Raw genomic sequence first — 21641 nt, 5'->3', positions numbered from 1 at the left:
TTACAGTAGCCGGCAAGAAATGTTGTACATCGACCTTTAGAATGAGATTTTGGCTTCGTAGAGCATTGTCTCTATCACTCATACCTATGTGACGTTTTGTCGGTCTCAACGACAGAGACAGCGCTCTACAAAACCGCTATCTCTTTCTAAAAGTCGTTGTAGAATATTTGCTGCCGCGCACTGTAGGTACCTGTTATCAGCTGCTAAAGTAACGATGATGCAAACTTCATAGTCGCTGATCGTTCCCCCCTGTGTTGGGGACAATGCGGACGAAAGTCTGGCCCTCACAGGCTCTTTCTCTTTTAGGCACATATTTAAAGATTCCTTCATAAAGTTTATTTGAATAATTATAATCTTTCTTCTTGTCTGTTTCTATTTCTTCACGCAACTCTACAAGTGTTATGAAATTTAGGTTATATCACAAGTAAACTTTTCAAACTAAAGCTTACCTACAGGTGCACTGAGGAGATAAAATCTGTTAGTTGCACAAAGTGTTAAAGTAAGAACATTTACAACTTCGATACAGAAATATATTATGCACTTTATGCGCTGTTGTTTCGTTAGTTTACTCGGAAGCAAGTTTTCGCAATTTAGCTTATATTTTTGCTCCCTAGTTTCGCCATTAAAAAGTTACTTTAGTTATAAATTTTAAAGTTAATATAATATTATTACAGATAAAAGCCGAACATGTGGATGTCTAAAAGAAAACAAAAAGAAAATGTAGATACACAACCACAACTTTAGGGGCTTGTTATTTCATTTCATTGTGCAACATAGAGAATTCAACTTCAAGAGTACGCATATACAAGGTTTTGCATGAAAACAAAATCGTATAATGTTGGCGGGGGACAGGGGAGAATGCTTTGTTGTGATTGGTGGTCTCGTAATCAAAACAATGTGCGGAATGTGTGTACCGAACGGGCGTGGGCAGACTTTTACGCTAAGCAACTGCCTAAGCTTGGCGATCGCGGGTGTCCGGCTATGCTTTAACGGTGAAGGAAAACATCGCTAGGAAACCTGCATTCCTGAGAGTTCTCCATCTCAAAATCTTCATACCAGACTCGCTAGAGGATGCGCGCTTGCCTAGAAGTTGGCTATTCACTCTCAACTTGAATGTACCTACCTACTTATATTAGAAGTGGAAACTGGAGGAAAAGTTTTCCTAATTGTTACATACATGTAGGTTATTACTTACGAGTATGTAGGTACCTGATGGATAAACATTCGTCTAAATGATTGTAGTCGGAAAAGCTCTCCATTAGGCTGTGAGACAGTTCTGATAAACTACGTAATCCTAAATGAGTATACGACATTTTACCTTCATCACACCTAACGAAGACAAATTTAAGCTCACCTAAAATCGGGAGACCCGGATTACAGATAGCTGGGATATAACCATATTATATTCATCCTAATTCCTTATATATAATATTATAAATGTGAAAATGTGGATGTTTGGATGTTGGGATGTTTGTTATTCAATCACGCAAAAACGACTGAACGGATTTGGATGAAATTTGGAATGGAGATAGATTATACCTTGGATTAATACATATGCTTACTTTTTATCCCGAAAAATCAAGAGTTCCCGCGGGATTTTTAAAAATGTAAATCCACGCGGACGAAGTCGCGGGCATCAGCTAGCTATTATATAGTTACCTACATAGTCAATTGCTCGTGAATTACCTTTATAAGCCAACCTTTTACGGTAAATAGGTATGGTTTTTTTACCAGCAAACCCCCTGATATTTATAGTTCAGGGTCCTTGAGTGTCGATAGTAATATTAAATTTTCTTTAATCAAAAAATAGGTATGGTTGGCTTTACTATACGCAGTTTAACAGTTTGGCGGGAGCTGACTCGATTTTTTCTTTCAGACTGTCTAGCCTTGAAGAACAATGGAAACAAATATTAAATAGTAGCTTACATGGGCACGACATTACATAGATAGACTAGACTAAAAAAAATAGGCGTTTCGAATTGACACAAAATGTAACCGTCATAATATTTTTTGTCTTCTTCAGCGTAGGTACATGATCATTTCAGTTTTCTGAACTGAAAACTCCACGTCTTATCCATACTATTCATACTTAATATTATAAATGCGAAAGTGTGTCCGTCCGTCTGTCTCCTAGCCTTTCACTGCCCATACATACCGGCCGATTTTAACGAAATTTGGTACAAAGATAGCTTACATCCCGGGTAAGGACACTACTTTAAATTCCGGAAAATAAATGAGTTCCCACGGGATTTTAAAAACCTAAATCCACGCAGATGAAGTCGCGGGTTAAAAATAAAATCTGTCCTAGATAGGTACATACTAGTGCTATTATAATACAAGAGTTTCGAAATGTAGTCTAGGCTTAAAAGATTGAGCGTGTATTATCTGTTCATGTGCACTCGACTTTTAAATGAGAAAAATTGCCTGCGAGCAGCCTGGGGCGGATGGCATGACACGGACCAGACGCTTAGCCCGTCTGTGCACTGTCTGCCACTGTGCGCTTACCCTTAGGCGCCATCTCCACGTACGAGAGTATCGCGGCGATAGTCTCGCCGTGTGACAAAATTCTATACAAACTATCGCCGCGATAGTTTTGTCCTGTGGAGATTAACCTATAGAGTTTATATATCGAATTTTGTCACACGGTGAGACTATCGCTGCGATTCTCTCGTCCGTGAAGATGACGCCTTACAGGCCAAATTCCAGTCTCCACAGGACGATACTTATCGCCGACGACAGTAGGTCGGACTCGTTGCGATTCCCTCGCCCGTGGAGATGACGCCTTATGTAGGTAGTTTAATGAAAATTGTATGACGTAAATGCGGTAAAAAGCTCTGTGTTTTTAAGAGACATTTGCGTGGATATACGGGATGGGAGGATTAGTGTACTTAGCGTATGCTTTGAAGGAAAGTAACCTAATTTCGACTTGTTTTACAATTAGCTTGGAGTTCAAAAGGTAAGTATGTCACAGTTTTAGTAAAAGTTAAACGTTTGAAGAGGAGAGGAATGAATGAGAACATGAACCTTTTTTTCTATGTGCAATTTACCTAGTGTAGTCTGTGTATGTCCATTAATTTTATGAATTAAGCCTGGAAGAAGGAAACTATAATTCACCACAGGTCGACATGGCAATCGGGGATGCCCTGCACACCCGCACAGCCCGGTGTGGGATATCCCGGATGACGTGCGGGTGTGAGTGGCGCCCCCTACCTCGTACCCCGCTTGCCACGTCGACCTGTTGCGAACTATACTTAATAAAATATTAAAAACCTCTTAAAGTTTTAGTCTTATTCAGATTCAGAAAAAGATCCAAAATGTTGCAGAGGATAATTTTATAACATCTTGGTTCTAATCTTTTATTCGATGCTTTTATTTAATTTATGCCTAAAAAGGTAAGGGGTGATTTGCTAATAATATTACTTATCTGTTTCTTATTTTACATCAAATAGTGGTAAGCCATCCTTAGAAAACAGCTAAATGGGCTTTACCAATGGCAAATATAGATTTCTTTGGGATTTGCATATTTTAACGAAATCTCTTTACTTAATCCTTTTATCATTTTTGTAGTGTGTAAAAATAAAAAGTAGGTAGGTAGTGTATGGAATATCATTTAAGATTGTGTGCTTAGGTTTTTATCCAAATAAAATAATTAATGTCCTGAAAGAGTTGAATAAGTAGGTATTGTCCGCGACAGGTTGAGATGCTAATCAAGGTATGAGGCGGGGGGACGCCCTGCACACCCGCACGTCACCCGCGCTCGCCCGCACCGGGTTAGACACCTATCACGAAGGTACTTGTGCTTAATTAAATGTCTCTCGATGTGTTTAAATTAAGTACCTATGGTTTTTGTTTTTCAACATCTATGCACCTACTTAGGTACCAAACCGTAAACAGAGAAGATATTTCACGTATCTTTTTTGTCTAAATTACTCCATTTTAGATTGTAGGTAGGCAGTAAATAGTAGCAGCATTAAAATTCATCAATCATGTTATCAATTAGTATTGTCCTCTTCTAAGTTACTTAGCTTATTAGGAAAGCTTACTTTCCTCATCTTTCTTTGAAATGCAAACTACTACGTTGAAGTAATCAATAACATTCTGAATATTTTCCTTTTCCAACCTTTAAATTTTCCGACAGCGCCATCTGCACATGTTAATTTGATGCGATATCGTAGTACGATCTGTTTTCGATAGGTGGCGCTACTTTTGGTTTAAGTCAGAGTCAGACGTATTAATTTATCAACCCCCCGCTAGATGGCGGCTAAATAAAACTTAACTCACCATTATAATATTTTTTTTACCAAAATGGAGGAAGTTCCGTTTCTTGTCCAACGTCGGTTAGAGTATAGAAAAACATTATATAAAAAACTTTCAATAATTAAAAATAAGTTTACTTATATTTGCGCGACTAAAGTTCTTAGGGCCGGTTGTTTCAACAAATTTTGACGGACACGTAACCTTTAAATATGGCGCTAACGAACGTAAGAAAAGAAAAAGCGTTGATTCAGCATCTATTAGCCCTAACGTTCGTTAAAAAGTCACGTTTACGTTAACCAGTGCTGACACCATTGGTGATCGTCCACGGAAGAGAAAGAACAGTGGAAGTGCAATTCACCAAAATTACTATAGGAACCGCTGTCGCCAAACTCATACAAATATACCGATAGTCATATATTGCACTACAAAGAAACAAATCATTTGATTTGTCGTTTAAGTTTAGTCAAAACTAGCCTACGTCACAGATTTGGAAACAAACCCTGACGTTCTAGAAATAAGATTTATTTTGCTTTAGCGGAAGAACGTATTTACGAGCTATAGTCACACTCACGTCACACTAGATTCAATTGTCCAATTAATTCCGCTACTTGACCATAGATGGCGGTATTCTAAGTGGTAGCAATTATAAACTTAATTACGTTAAACATATGGTTGACATTTGCGTGATCGGTCGATTTTTTTTCCTCCTCAGCTAAGGCCGCACCACGTAGCTCAATGAATTACCTATCGATATCGATAGATACTCGTTATTTTGTTCATTCGCAAAAATAAAATTAAAAAGGTAATTATAAAATTGAATAAAAGTGCTGGTATGTATGCATGCCTTTTACAAGTATGCACAATAAATACTGCAACGTATGAAAATAGTTAAATTTTATTTATTGCCCTTGAAATAAAACATATTTGTTAAGAAACTGGCGTTTCGAAAGTCTTATTTTTAATTTTAATAAACGGTGTATGCGAACATTTATGTATATATTTTTCGACTATTGCCTTCATCAAATCGGTAACGTGATTAGACGCAGGAATCTCCGAATCACTTTGTCTTTTTGAAGAACCTGGAGTGACCACATTTATCATTTTGTGGCTGAAACCAAAATTAAATTTTGAGAATAAATCCGTACTAATATTATAAATGCGAAAGTGTGTCTGTCTGTCTGCTAGTTTTTCACAGCTCAACCGTTCAACCGTTTTTGATGAAATTTGGTACAGCGATAGCTTGCATCCCGGGAAAGGACATAGGCTACTTTTTATCCCGGAAAGTTGAAAAGTTCCCACAGGATTTTTAAAAACCTAAATCGTCGCGGGCATCATCTAGTACCTATATAAAAATGAATAGGAGAAAAATTAATTAGTGTGTTTATGAATTAAATTTGATATTTAGTCAGTCAATCTTCATACAAAAATATAACTAAGAGGTGGTGTTGTTTTGTATTATAATATCAAGTATTTTCAATACTTACTGAAAGTAATAAAATAAAACAAGGTTACTTACTTGATTAAAAAACTTAACGATTTTCATTGATGGAAGCGCAGTAGGTTTCGTATATCTATATCCTTTATTTGATATTATAAAATCGACTTCTAAAAAAATGTTCAGAGCATAATATCATGCTTGATTTGGTTGGCATCCAATTAACTTTACCCGTTGCATCTATCCATTTCTCTTTGATGCTTGCATCTTTGGGAAACCTAAAAATATTTTAAATGAAGGGTAGAGGAACGACTGATGTCTATTTAGTGATCAATGCAACGTCTCACTCATTAATAAATTCTAATTATTGCGTTACTATTTATTTATATCCTTGTATCGATATCAATCGATAAATTCAATATTCGACTTGGCCACATCACTACTTGAGTAGCGAACACGGAGCGAAGTACTTTCGGAATAGAATCAATCCAAAATAAACTTTATCTTAATTGGTTAAGGTTGATTTTGACTAACCGTTCTATTAAATATTAGTAAATTGAAATAAATTAAGATTTTATAGAAAACAATGAAAATCGTACTTACCGATGATACGAAACACCTCCATTTTTAAGATTTTTTCTCCTACTATCATTTTTACACTCCTAAACGGAACAGTAACATTGCTAGGGCAATATGAATTTGTCGCGAGACTACCAACTCCACGCGATGTTAGAACGCGACTGGGATCAGTTTTACGTAACTACGCTTAATTGTGGCACGCGTGCCACGCCTACTTAGCACTTCCACTGTTTTTTCTGTTCCGTGGTGATCGTCAAATCAGTTCGTAACTTCATACTTCTTACAAACGGAATATTTTATTTACAAATTATAATAGAATCAATTGAATTCAATGCTTTTAATGGTAGTTTTTTTGAAGATGAAAGAGAATTTTTAAAAAAGAAAAAGTGTTTAAAATGCGAAGTAGCAATATCAATAACTATATAATTTAATATAAAATGAAATAAAAAAGGATACGGAAAAGTAAGTTAATTTTTAGGCTTAGTTTCGTAACCAGAATAACATGACGTAAATTTTTGTACAATGAAGCAACGCTCTTAAATTAACAGATGTTAAAATTCGTCTACGTCTGTTAAATTTTAACGAACGTATCTTACGAAGACCAATGGTTTGAAACAACCGGCCCTTAGCAGATAAATAGCGTACAGAGAGATACCTACTTAATAATATTACTAGGCAGAAATATAAAATTAATATTAATAAGACAGGTGGTTTTACAAGCATTCTCAGTCTAACAGAAGGTTTTATATTGATTAATGAAATATTTCTGCACAGGCGCTAATTATCTCTTCAGTTGTATCCGTGAGCCCGCTTGATAGTGCCGTTTCCACAGATGACGGAACCAACGTTATTTGTGGATGTCATCCTTTCCTTCTAAGCGCACCTGACCCCGAGAGAGGCTGGGTGAAAGAATTTTGCTTGAGATACGGATTTTTTAGTTAAAAACGGCAAAGTGAAAATTTCAAATTGACGTTTGGAATTACGCCTATTTCTGGCAAAATAAAACACCTTTTTAACCGACTTCAAAAAAAGGAGGAGGTTCTCAATTCGTCGGAATCTTTTTTTTATGGCCCCACCCATGCCCCACCGCATGGCCACGCTGGGGCTGGCGTGTCCTTAAAAATTAAGATAGTAAAAAAAAATAAAAAATTGAAAAAACTAAACTAGTGCACTACTACCGACCGACCTACCAACCTACCAACTTTTATTATGAAAAAGCATATTTTTTAAGTCATTGTAGTTTTGAAAACTTTACCCGCACCGCAGTTGGATTAACCAATTACATGCAACTTTTGAAAACTTACCAGGAAAATAGAAAACGCCAAACATCGTTTTACTTCCTTATATTTGCAATTCAACGAGTCTAGGAGTTTAAAATTACTTTGGGACAGTTTTATCCTTCGTTTATTATATTTAAGGCGTCTTCGAAATGAGATTTCAAATTAGCTTCGCGACTAAAATTGAATTCCGTATATTAAAATAGAGTAAATTTAAATATATTAAAATATTTTCAGATGGCAAAAGATTTATTTATCTTGCTGAATTTTTTATTGAAAAATCAGTAGATAGGTACTACTTACAGTACTTAGGTAAGATGACTTAGCTGATATGTAAGTAAACTACGATCTCACATAATCTATGATCTTTAATTAATAATAAAACATATCTCTCACATAAATCTGTCTCATTTTAACTGAATCTTAAGTAACGATTAGCGACAATGAGTACGACAGTTAGTCAAACTGTTTAATTTTCCCTCTCAATAAAAGCCAACTGGGTTGCACAAGTCAGGATTTTGTTAACTTTAGACCACGACAGACGCAACAGTAGGACAGACAGACAGACAGACAACAAAGTGATCCTATAAGCCATAAGGGTTCTTTTTTCCTTTTAAGATACGGAACCCTAAAAACAGAACAGACTTCATCTAAACGATATTAGTTAACTATTACCCACTTTGATGAAAATTGAAATGGCATTCCTGGAATAACAAAGGTAAAGTCAAGGCACCGAAAGCAATAATACCAAGCGATTGCTTGAAGCAATAACGGTGAGATCTAATTGCCGAATCCCAGATGGAATGCTTGAACGGATCAAACGCAATACAATAACAGCTGCTGCGTCGGTCTCGGTCTGATTCTTAGCACACAAGACGAAAAAAGGTACAAGGATTGGGTTTTAGGCTTGTGGAAATTGGTATCTCAGCGGGTTGTGACGCTAAAGTGGCAATGGGCAGAGCACATACTTCGATAAACTAAACTACTAAAACCACAGCGTTGGAACTTGGAAAACCCTTTCTAAAATAAACGTCTTTTCTTTCTTTCTCTTATTTCTTTTCTTTCTTTCCTTTCTAAGTGGTCGGTGACATCAAACTCAAGAAGCCGTTGAATTTAGGTGGCGCTAGACCGTGGTGTATGGAAGTCGCAATAAAAGCTGATCTGTATGTCCAGCTGTGGTCGTTTATCGGTTGACAATGATGATGATGATGGATATTGGTACATTGGGATTTCCGTTGATTTTTATATGTTTTTAAGATGATGCTGTGTTGAGCGCTGATCTAATTAGTGTGAAGTCCTACTTTTTTTTTCTCATTGTTGATATTACTTTAAAATTTAAAACTAGCCGTAGCTAATTACTATACAAATAATGCTGCATTTCCGCGCTGGACACCCAAGCTGATCCGTTGCGCAAAAAAGCGCGGTGAAATGTCTCGTAAATTTATTTTGACCCCATGGCCCCAGGGTCTCCACGGCATACGGAACAAAAATGTTACTCTCGATAGGAGAGGCTTACTTGCGCCGCTTGCCGTTTTCAGCCATTTTTGAGTCCTAGGTTCGGATAATTTGCATATTTATAATTTCTTAATTAGTCTGGTCTCGTGGAAGGCTTGGGCAGTGGCTAGTTACCACCCAACCGGCAAAGATGTGCCGCTATGGTTGCCGCCAAATGATTTAGGCATTCTTGTTGCCCGCGACTACATCCGCGTAGATTTAAGTTTTTAAAAATCCCATGGGAACTCTTTGATTTTCCGGGATAAAAAGTCTGTGTCCTTCCCCGGGATGCAAGCTATCTCTGAACCAAATTTCGTCAAAATCGGTTGAACGGTTGGACCGTGAAAGGCTAGCAGACAGACAGACAGACACACTTTCACATTTATAATATTAAGTATTGAGTATTGATAGGATTGATTGATTTAAGTAAGGGGTATAGATAGATGCCCGCTGCCATCTTAGACTGCATCATCACCTACTATGAATTGCAGTCAAGGGCTCCCTTAAAATCGAATAATTAAAATGTATATACACGTATTGAATATTGTATAAATTTCCTAAAAGGTTCAACAAGTACCTAATTTAAAAAGGGCACAATTTTTTTATTTATAGTATAAATAAATTTAAAACTAACTTTTTAGCAGCTGAAAATTCAATCTATACAGAAAAAATAAAACCAACGTATGTATATTTTTGTTTGTAATTTATATTGCGCCATCAAAATAAATAAGAATTCAAATACACCGCGATAGAAAACAAACATTTCCGCTAGAAAACAAACAAACCACGACACTTTTTAGATCCGACGCAAGTAAATACATATATATTACATACATATAGTAAGTATATTAGTTTTACTTGATCAAAATAGGGATGTTATTTATATGACGCTCAAATACCGACAGGTATTAAAAATGGTAACGCCTAGTGGTTAAAATATTGGACTCCTATTCTAGGATCAGGTGTTCGATTCTAGGCACGTACCTACTTGTAACTTTTCGGTGTTATGTTCAATAACATCACTTTCTTCAACGGTGAAGCAAAACATCGGGAAAAAATCTGCATGTCTAAGAGTTCTCCATAATGTTTTCAAAGGTGTGTGAAGTCTGAAAATCCAAATTTGACTAGCGTGATGGACTATGGCCTTAAGCTTTCTCATTCTGCTAGCTGGCAAACTCTCAGAATGAGATGATGTTGACGATGATATAGTATTATATCTTCAAAGGTTGTATCGAAACTATCGATAAAATGCCGGTTAGTAACAACTCTAATAAAACTGTAAAAAATGCGTAGGGCTCAACACCACTTCATATGCTCGAGTTTACTTTCCACTCATTCAATTATGCAAAGCTACCATTTGTTAACAGATTTTAGGTAATTCGGGGAATGCCGACCCGATTTATGCTAATCAGCTTAGCGTCCGTTATTCATTGTGGAACATGTTTAAGGTTTTTGTCATACACAATACATGACGGCTACATATCCAACGCAGCTTCTAGAAAATTATAAAGGCTTTAAAATTGTGCAGAGTATGTAAGAGCCAAGCTAGTGCCGTCGCGAGCCACACAGCTTCATACAGTTCCTCTTAAGTGCCCCTGTAAACGGTCAAACACGCCATCAATCAAATTTCCCTAACACGTAGTTTGTTAGAAAAACACGTAGTTTGTTTGACAAACACAGCCGTACATCTTCAAGCATGTTTGACAAACGAATTTGCGAAACACTTGGTTTGTTTGACAAACGCATCAAACACGACCGCAGACGTTCAAATAATTTGACAAACTTGTTTGACCGTTTACGGGGCACTTGGTACAAATGGTACAATTAATGTCTAGGAACTGTTTATAGCTGTCACATAGTCACTAACTACCTTAATGGTCTAGTGATTAGAATGTTCGACTGCGGACTGCGAGGTTCTATTCCCGGGTTGAACCAAAATAGTAAACTATTGGGTTTTTGCGTTAAGAAATTATTGTCAGTAAATATACTAGCCAGGCGTTAGGAAAGGCGGTGTTTGACGACTGTGCTTCAGAGAGCACGTAAAGCTGATCCTGCGCCTTATCTAGATTCCTTCTACATCAATGGCCTGATCTCTCTCTGTCCCATTGGTGGTATAAGAGTGAGGGAATTATAGAGAGCACACGTGTGTTTGAACACACATTAATTATGCACCATAATATCGCGTGGATGGCTAATCGCTATAGAGATTGGGCGAAATTCCGTCTGGAGGACATATTTTATGATGCAAGACGTCACACTGAAATGAAAAATTTAAATTATCTATTTTCTATTTTTTTAATGTGAGGCACGCCGCATTTCGGGCTTAAATAAAAATTTAAAAATCTCTAGGAACTGCTCCCGCAATCCATCGTTGCCGCTGTTACGCGATCAGTGGGAAGTCTTTCAGTGCAAACCTAAACATTTATTTTAATTGCGATAACACTTTTTCGCAGCATTTTGATCATTGCAAAAATCACAGGACAGACGTATCTCACTGTGCTCAGGCTGCTGCCGTCGCGCATTGTGTGTGTTGAGGGCTTTACACCGTTTCACGGTATAATGTGCACTTTCAATGATAACGTTATTTCGAGCAATTAATTGCAGGACTCGCCGCTGTTATGATTTAAGTAGAATTAATTCAGTTCAAGTGTTTTTGTTTAATTGTTATTTTGTGTTAATTCGTTGAGAGCGTTCAAGCGCACTTGACTGAAGTATTTTCGCAGACGCAAGTGTTCAAGGCTTATAAAATATTATTTGCCAGACACCAAATCAAGTTGATGCCGGCGACTTCCTCCGCGTGGATTTAGGTTTTTAATCCCGTTGGAACTCTTTGATTTTCCGGGATAAAAAGTAGCCTATGTTACTTTCCGTCCTTTCAACTATCTCTTTCTCTCTGGCGCTTCGAGTATGCTCGGCTTATAAAACTGTATCAACGGACGCAGCGCTGGTACTGGCGAACCTAATACCTATCCACTTACTGGCTCTCGAGAGAACGGAGACAAGAAACATCAAAAACTCCGAACAAATCAGAACCTCGAAAAAGGAAACCCTCGCAAGATGGCAAAGAGAGTGGGATAGCTCGACCAAAGGTAGATGGACACATTGTCTCATTCCAAACCTGGAAAAATGGACAAATAGACAACATGGCCGACTGTCTTACCGACTGACGCAGCTTCTAACAGGGGACGGGGTATTCATGGACTTCCTCGTACGCATTGGTAAAAGACAAGATGCTAGATGTTTTTACTGCAGCGAAGTTGATGATGCGATGCACACAATATTTGCATGTGCAAAGTGGGAAAAAGAGAGAAGAGAGATCGTCAGTAGAATGGGAGACATAACAGTAGAAAATCTAATAGAAAAAATGCTGGAAAATGAGAAAAACTGGACAGCTATAACAGACTTTGCTGAAATAATAATGAAGGAAAAGGAAGACGAAGAAAAAAGAAGAGGAAAATAGTAAAAGACAAGAATGTTGCTGTGTTGTAGGCTGAAAGGCGGGTACACGGTCAACAAGAAGACAGCAGGGGTTTTTAGCCGGTAAGAGTCCGGCTCTACCTACGGGTGTCCATGAGGATTTTCCCCTGCTGCATTAAAAAAAAAAAAAAAAAAAAAAAAAACTATCTCTTTGCCAAAAATAAAGTCGACTAGTTGTTTAGTTTGTGTGTGAAGGAAGGACGAACAAACACACTTTCGCATATGTAATATTAAGTAATCGATGCTACCAGACGGAAGAAACCATTAATTAAATTATCCTTTCATTTATTTTCTTATCAGGTGAAGTCGTGACTTCATTCGCGAGGATTTAGGTTTTAAAAAAATACGTGAAAACTCTTTTATTTTCCGGGATAAAAAGTAGCGCACGTCATTCTCTAACCCTCTAACAAATAAACCTGGAATAGCGGTGGAATAGTTATACTCTGTTTTGTCTTTCTCTGTCATCAGTAATTTGACATTTGAAGGCAAAAGACAAAACAGAGTATAACTATTCCACCGCTATTCCAGGTTTTTTTGTTAGAGGGTAAGTCTTTAACAACCTATTTCTATTTTCTGGGTACGAGTACATTGCAAAAAATCAAGTTGATCCGTTACCTACTCCATTGTGATGTGATTGAAGTACATATAACAGCAGTTATATTATGTACAAACTAGCTTATTCCCGCGACTTCGTCTTCTACTTCGTTAAACCGCGCATAACTTGGAAAAGTTAAGAGGTCCTACTCGGGATCGAACTCCCGACCTCCCGAATAGAAGGCTGACTTCTTAACCACTAGGCTATCGCCACTCTTTATAGTAATATGGGTAGTGATAAAGAAACAATGTCTAACTGCATGTTTAACTGCATGTTTTACTACTATGTACCTCTGCAATACCATTGTAAAAAGCTGCGGTAATAGGCACCGTATTCCCGCTGCGGGTCTATTACAGACACGAGCTCACGACAGAGGGCGGTGCGGCGTCGAGTCGTCGCCGGCAAGTGAACAATTTTCTGATTGTCATCAACCCTGAAATGATTACGACTAACACGCTATTTACATTTCCATTTGTAACATACCTCTAAAACAGGACTTAGTCCATTATTATTTATTGTTTTACTGAATATGTACCTATCATAGACTTCATAGAGATAAAGAGGCTGGCGGGAAGTGGCTGGATGAGGAAGGCTGAGAACCGGGTGTGGTGGCGCTCTTTAGGGAAGGCCCATGTCCAACAGTGGAAGTCCACAGGCTGATGATGATGATAGACTTCAACGAATGAATCTAGTCGTAGTTTCCTTGAATTTCCACGATGTGTGGAATTAACAAGAACTCTTCCTCCCAAAAAAGTAGGGTACTTAACCTAATTTCTAAATCACTTAACTATCTTAACTTAAATATCTTAACTAAAGTGCGACTCGGACACGAAAGGTTCCTTAGCCATCGCACAAGAAATAAGACTATTTTTTTAAAAATTTTATGGTGACCATTTTGTATTTTTTATTATTTTTTGTTATAGCGGCAATAGAAATACACGTTATGTGAAAATTTTAACTCTCCACCTATTACCGTTCACGAGATACAGCCCGCTGACAGAAAGACAGACGGATGACAGCGGAGGCTTAGTAATAGGGTCCCGTTGGCGTCCTTCAGGTACGGAACCCACAACAAACTAACAATGATTAAAATCTCGTTGAATATGTACCTCATCACAAAGTTGTAAAACAAATCCTCATCAAGCTAATATTGATAATTTCATAATTCATTATTGAAATTATTATAATTAAAATTATAATATTTTGTTTCAGATGTCCTCCGACACGTTTAAAATATCAAGATAGGTAAGTGATAATTATACAAAACACGAATTCGCTTTGTACAATCTTCCTTTCTTACAAAATTTCCTGGGGCAATAATTACGCTGGTAGTGTTTATAATTCAACGCTTTCGTGTTTCCCACCCTCCTCGATCTATTCTTACACTAAGCGACACGACTTTAAGTAACGACCTGCTTATTATGTAAAAAGTTGAGAAAAAAACATCAGAGTTCAAGGTTGTCTTAGCTTCGTTTAGCACTGGTCGAAAAGGGTTTAATTAGCTAAGCTATGAAAATAAAGCTAGGTTTGTACACATCCTTCGTTATCCTTGGACATCTTAAACAAACATAACTCTGAAATTAGGATATTCTGCAATGAGCGGCACATTACAAGGTAAACTAATTATAATTAGACAACAAACAGAAATCACGCTCAGTTATATATTATTTGTCTATAAACTTATAAAGTGACCTGAAGATGGTGGCTGGAAGCGGGTGGATTAGAAAGGCTAGGAACGGGTTTGGTGGCGCGTTCTTGCAAAGGCCTATGTCCAGCAATGGATGCGTATAAGCTGATTAGGTACAGTCAAATCTCAATCTACGAAATTATTCTTTCAGCTGATAAGGACAAGAGTTCTTCTAAAATACTAACAACATTTAAGAAGCATTCTTGAATACTCTTTTAGAAGTATTACTTACTCTTCTTTCTTTCCACACGAAGAAAACTAGACCTTTCGAAAACTTAATTAATGTCTACAAAAGGATTCAAGGCCCTACCTTCTACACGTGTATTTCCACACGCCGTGTAGCAATTATTATTATCTTTAATTACTCGATATAATGGTACGAGGAGCAATGAAGCTAATTTTCTATCACTTGCTCGTGGCAGCCTTTGTGACAACCAGTTATACAGCTACCAAGGGAGACTAGAAGGATGTGCTTAGGCCTTACGAGAACCAATACTGCGACATAGTGTATTGTATGAAGCTTTGCGAGGTAGCAAACAAATTGTTTTGAAGTGAATTTTCTATCTAATACTTAAAAGCTGTAATAGCCTAATGGTTAGGACGTCCGCCTCCTAATCGGAGATCGGGGGTTCAAATCCAGGCACGCGCCTCCTCGGCAACTTTTCGGAGCTATGTGCTTTTTTAAGTAATTAAAATATCACTTTCTTTAACGGTGAAGGAAGGAAGGTCGTGAGGAAATCTGCATACCTCAGAGTTCTCCATAATGTACTCAAAGGTGTGAGAAGTCTGCAAAACTACACTTGGCCAGCGTGGTAGACTATAGCCAAAACCCTTCTAACTCTGAGAGGAGACCCGTTCTCTGTAGTGAGCCGGCGATGGGTTGATCGTGATGATGATGATGATCTAATTCTTAGAGATGAATTTAAAGTGAAAAAAAATTCACATTAAAAAAATTGACAAATATTTACCTTGTCACTGAGTGGATTATTATAAAAGACTTCGAGAAGACTCGAAAGAGTCTTGGAAGAGTCCTGAAAGAGTCTTGGAAGAGAGTGAATAAAGTATTGAACGAGTTATTTCTGCGTATGCGCAGCGCATACCAAATGAATGGAATAGCGCCAGAGCGCACCGTCTTTTTTTTGATAACGACTCAATCTCAAATTTATTTAAGTTTAAAATTCAGTAATAGATGATGCCCACGATTTGGATTTAGGTTTTTTAAAAATCCCACGGTTATATATTAGTAAGGATCTATACATCAGCTATACAAGCACCAGCTCAGTATGCCATACAAGATACAGTACGCGTCCTTTAGAAGGAGATAGGGGATTTGTAGAGCATTATCTCTGTCTTTGAGACCGACAAAACGTCATGTAGGTATGAGTGACATAGACAACGCTTTACAAAGCCGAAATGTTATTCTAAAGGCCGATGTACATTATTTTCTGCCGTGTACCTACTGTAATTATGTTTCGTATCAATTCACTACGATGATGATATTGTCATCGTCAGACCTCGTGATCAATATCTTCTAAACGATGTATAGTTCGCGACAGATTGAGATGGCTATCGGGGTATGAGGTGGGTGGACGCCCCGCTCGCCCGCACCGTGTTAGCGCGGGAACTGTGCGGGTGTGCTGGGCGTTCCCTCCCCAATTGCCATCTGGACCTGTCGCGTACTATACCTACCTCTCTACTATGCATCTCCCTACACAGTAATAAATTGTTTATCAACTGCCATTAATAGTTCTAACGACACACGCCCCAGTTTCACTTCCAAGAATTTAATAACGTATCAAATTGGCAAAATAATAAACTGGGACCTTGCTACTAGTGATGGACATTATAGCTACTTTTAAATTCTTTTCGTTTGATGAAATTATTATTTTTCTTCACAGCGATTTCACGGAAAGTGATTTTACAATTTTCGCGGCAAACAATCGTTTGCTACATTAACTTAACTCGGAATTATGATCACGAATCACGATCAATAGCGATTATATTTTACAGGTGCATTTTCATGGAAAGTGAATTTTCGCGATGATAATAATATGATTGTTTGCATTAAGTAATTTAATTAGACGTTTTCACACTTTTGATGTAGTTTTCTCACTCGCGCGCTCTTTAGTTTCTTGGATCGGGTCGATGACATTTCGTGCGTGAAATTTTAACAATATAGCGGGATTGAATATAATAATTTTCAAACTTTGGTGAGATATTGCTTCATGAAAATTCTTTAAGAATACATCTCTATAATTATAAAAATGAATCGCTAAATGTGTTGCTGATCGCAAATCTCGAGAACAGCTGAACCGATTTCGCTAATTCTTTTTTATAATATTCCTTGAAGTACGAGGGTGGTTCTTACGAAGAGAAAATTTTAAAAAATTGCCTGAAAAATAAACGACTGTTAGGCGTTACGAAGTTCGCCGGGTCAGCTAGTGTTACATAATAATGAAAAGAATTTTCACGTGATTTTTTACATGCTGCCTATGAAATGGTTCATCCCTATAGTTGCTACTGACGTCCCGGTTTATTCGGAAATGCAATCACGTCAGCTATGAGGCGTAATTAAACACAAAGCGACGGCTTACCTACATCGCATTGTGATTTATTTGGACTATTTTGTGGGCTCTACAATGAAGGATAGTCTTAATTTATAGTCAAAGTCAAAGTCAAATGATTTATTCAAAATAGGTAATAAATTACTCGTATTGATAGTCTGGTATGGTGTTACATTAGATAGATTATATTAATATTGTTATTGTTGGTCAATTAAAATTATCGATTTCACTTTAATAACAAATTAAGCTTTATTGTTTTAGCGTTTAAACTACCGTGAGTGATTTCCATTCTAAATAATATCTGTCCCGGCTGTACTCACGTGTTTATTGTTGAGCTTTATTGTTATTATTCATAATATTTTCATCGAAAGCTTAAAGCTTCAGCTACACTTGCGCGTCATGAACGCGGGATACGGGATGCAATGTGTGCTTATGCAGGTGTAGTGGTCGCGTAGCTGTCTGTATGGTGCAACTATTATGATCATGAGGCATCCGCTAAGAAGGGATTTTTGAAAATTCAACCCCTAAGGGAGCAAAATAGGGGGTTGAAATTTATGTAGTCCATGCGGACGAAGTCGCCAGCATAAGCTAGGTATACTACTCAGTAGACTATCTTAGCAAACAAGTTTATTCGAAACTAGTTCAAGAATTTTCACATGTTACTGAGAACTCTTATTGCATTCATACAGGGTTTCCTTACCTTGTTTTTTTAACCATTAAAGCAAGTTAAATAAATTTAATTGAACATGCAAAAAGTTTTGTATGAAAGACATTTCTGATGCATAGATCGTGTTCAAGTCCTGCAGCTTCCTCTATCTCAAAATTTAAATATTTTCACTAAGTGCAGAACCACTGAAAGGGTCTTTTGAATGTCGGTGCAGAATGCTTTTACGATTTTAAGATAAAATCATTCAGGTATGAGGTCAAAGCGTTTCGCTTATTGGAAGGTAGGTACTTTATGCTATTTCCCTCATACGTTAAAGAACACCCTATATTTTCCGAAAATAACGAAGAGAGATTTTCATTTGAAAACATAACTTGTGCCCGCGCCTTTGCCCGCATTTAATAATGATTAATGTGACTTTCCTAGCATTTTTATTTACAAGCGTATCGGTAGGTATTTTATACTAGTACTTTTTTGGAACTCAGAACTGTGACCCAAGCAATATCAAATATTATATAAACTAGCTGATGCCCGCAACTTCGTCTACGTGAATTAAATTTTTTTAAATCCCGTGGGAACTCTTTGATTTTCCGGGTTAGAAAGTAGCTTACGTCACTGTCCAGCTGTCACCTAGGTCTTCAACTATACCCATGTAAAAAAAACAGGTAAATCCATTGCTCCGTTGTGGCATGATTGAAGGACAAACCTACAAATCAACAAACGAACACACTTTTGCAGGTAAAGTGATAAATATTAGTGCAACAATGGGGCCGATTCTCTAGTACACAATCTCTAAACTAAACTAAATGAACTGGTCTAAATCTAGTGCTTTCCTTTTCCGCAAGCAACATTATGAAAGGGATAGCAATAGATTTAGACGTGATATTTTAGTTTAGTTTAGAGATTGTGTACAAAGGAATTAGCCACATTGTGACTAATTCTGTTTTACACAATCTCTAAACTAAACTAAAATGATGCGTCTAAATCTATTGCTATCCCTTTCATAATTTTGCCTGCAGAAAAGGATAGTACTAAATTTAGACCTGTTAAATTAGTTTAGTTTAGAGATTGTGTACAAGAGAATCGGCCCCACTGTGGCTAATTCACTATCTCTAAACTAAACTAAATTAACAGGTCTAAATCTAGTGCTATCCTTTTCCGCAAGCAACATTTTGAAAGGGATAGCAATAGATTTAGACGTGCCATTTTAGTTTAGTTTAGAGATTGTGTACAAGAGAATCGGCCCCAATGCTTTCTCGCGGATTATTCATCGACAAAGCATTGCAAAAGTTGCGATTATTCATCAACAAAACATTGCAGTAGTTTCAGTTTTGCCTTGATAGATCTGTCAGTCAGTCAGCTTTCTTTTTTATATATTTGATGACATTTTGCCGTCGCAAAAACTTAAAGGACTTGCTTTGCTTATTAGCTTAAACTCACAGGAAACTTGCAGGAAACACTCTACGATATAATGTTATTAGAGCACGAATTATGTTTAGAGTGAGCGTCGCGTCGGTGTCGCGGTGTCTCGGTCTCTGCGACAACTAATTGCGTTTAGAGCGATAGAGCAACGCGAGCGATGCTAATGGAAGGTATTAATTAACGCGGGCGTCTCACTTTGAACATTTTATGTTAGATTTATAGATAAAGCGACTACTACGGTGCAATGGCTATGATGCGCTTAAAACGAGTAGGTAGTTCAATCTGAACACGACGCGCATGACTGCGCGTTGTAGGTACGATAAATGTCAGTATCAAAATCAGCAACCTGGAAAACCTTGAAAACGACACCCATGTCTATTTTCAGTGCATGTCCGCCATCTTGGATTTGAAAATAAATGTCATTATCGAAATCAGCATCCTGGATAACCCTGAAAACGACACCCATGTCTATCTTTTGTAATAAGTGCATTTCCGCCATCTTGGATTTGAAAATAAATGTCTTCGTCAAATTCAGCATCCCGGAAAAGTGCATATATTCGAAATCGAAAAGGTCGAGTAAAAAGAAAATAGCAGGCACTTTTTCAAATTATGACCCCAGTTTGAGGATCACGGGGGACTTTAGAAAGCTACTAAGTAATACAACTCTCAGGTTTAAAAAAATCAATAAAGTGCGAGTTGGTCTCGCACACTCGGTTCAGTAGTTCCAGAGATTACTCCCCTACAAACAAATTTACAGTACGCGGCAGAAAATAATGAACATCGACCTTTAGAAGGAGATAGCAGTTATGTAGAGCATTGTCCCTGTCGTTGAGACTGACAAAACGTCATATAGGTATGAGTGACAGAGACAACGCTCTGCAAAGTCGAAATGTCATTCTAAAGGCCGATGTACATTACTTATGACGCATACTATACAAACTTTACTTCTGTATAATATTAGTATAGATTACAAAAGAGCATCGTGGAATAAAAAACATGATAAGTAATACTATACCTTTATAAAATAAAGTAGATGAAATATAAAACAGTAATGTTAAAATATTTCCTTATATTTGCTTTGCTGCCTTGCCTTTGAGCCCTTTATTTGTAAATTGAATCAAATACTTTTGTGACATTAAATTCGCCAACAAGCGCCTCGAAAAGTAAGTTAGGCGACCTCTTGAGCTCAACCGAGGAAAATGGTATTAGGCTTTGCATCGACCCAATGATTCAAAACGTTCCGATATCACAAAATCTTAGCCCTGCAAGTTTGTGTCCATTATATAAAGATTTTTTTAAGTGAACGAAAGGAAGAAACAAAGAAAATGCACTTATTTATTGTTGGTGTCACAGATAAAAACAAAGTACAAATGTAACATTTTCATCTGTGACACCACCCCAAATGGCTTTGGCTACAGCTTTGGGTGTACAGTGAAAACTTCTTTAGGCGCGTTGATCGATTTTGGGATGGGTAAAAATTCATTCATTCGTTTCTGCGTTTTATTTCGATTTAAATTAAACATCACTAGCGTTAACTGTGAAGGGTAACATTGTGAGGAAACCATGCACGCCAGAGAGTTCTCCATAATGTTCTCAAAGGTATGTAAAGTCTGTGAATTTGCACTGGTCCAGCATGGTGGACTATGGCCTAAGCCCTTCTCATTCTGACTAAAGAACCGTGTTCAGTAGTGGGCCGCTGATGGGTTGATCATGATGATGATGATGATCACATGATGAGGCTGCGTATAGTACGCGACAGGTCGAGAAGGCAAACGGGGTATGAGGCGGGCGGACGCCCCGCACACCCGCTATCCCGCACCGGGTCAGCGTTATTTTCACGTATAGTATACGACATATCGCGCTATCGCATACTATACGTGAAAATAAACGGATGGCCCGTCGAAATGGAAATATTCTCTAACGCAAATTATTAGAGCAACTCTTGTCTCCCTTTCCGGATTTGCTCCGTGAACTCTCAATAGATTCATTAGGACTCTAACGAGATCTTTCAAGGCACATTACGAATGCTTTGTTTCGTTAAATGCGATTTTGTCTTATTTATTGTAATATTTCGACATCGTTTCCTAAACCAGAACGACACTTCCGTGCCAAATTATTTTGCATATTTTGTTCTTTTGGTTTAGTTCGCAAGAACCTTGAAGAACGAATTATTAATATATTCATATCTAT

The 21641-nt window shown here is 37.5% G+C and overlaps 1 protein-coding gene and 1 long non-coding RNA gene across 4 annotated transcripts in view; one reads left to right on the top strand and one right to left on the bottom strand.

The window, feature by feature from the left end:
* Positions 1 to 21641, top strand: part of LOC117989611 (semaphorin-2A-like) — a 420606-nt gene that overhangs the window by 107016 nt on the left and 291949 nt on the right. For all 3 annotated transcript variants that reach the window (XM_069503904.1, XM_069503902.1, XM_069503903.1), the window contains one exon: positions 14327 to 14359. The gene's annotated coding sequence lies outside the window, so the exon portion shown is untranslated. The remainder of the gene's footprint in view (positions 1 to 14326; positions 14360 to 21641) is intronic.
* On the bottom strand, positions 4605 to 6510 carry LOC138403423 (uncharacterized). The gene is made up of 3 exons (XR_011237695.1): positions 6296 to 6510; positions 5774 to 5970; positions 4605 to 5365 (listed from the first exon to the last, which is right to left on the bottom strand). It is a non-coding gene; the product is annotated as an uncharacterized lncRNA (long non-coding RNA).

The sequence above is a fragment of the Maniola hyperantus genome, chromosome 16, assembly GCF_902806685.2.
Source record: "Maniola hyperantus chromosome 16, iAphHyp1.2, whole genome shotgun sequence".
Lineage (NCBI taxonomy): Eukaryota > Metazoa > Arthropoda > Insecta > Lepidoptera > Nymphalidae > Maniola > Maniola hyperantus.
The sequence above is the reverse complement of the archived record's forward strand: the minus strand, read 5'-3'. Positions and strand labels throughout refer to the sequence as shown.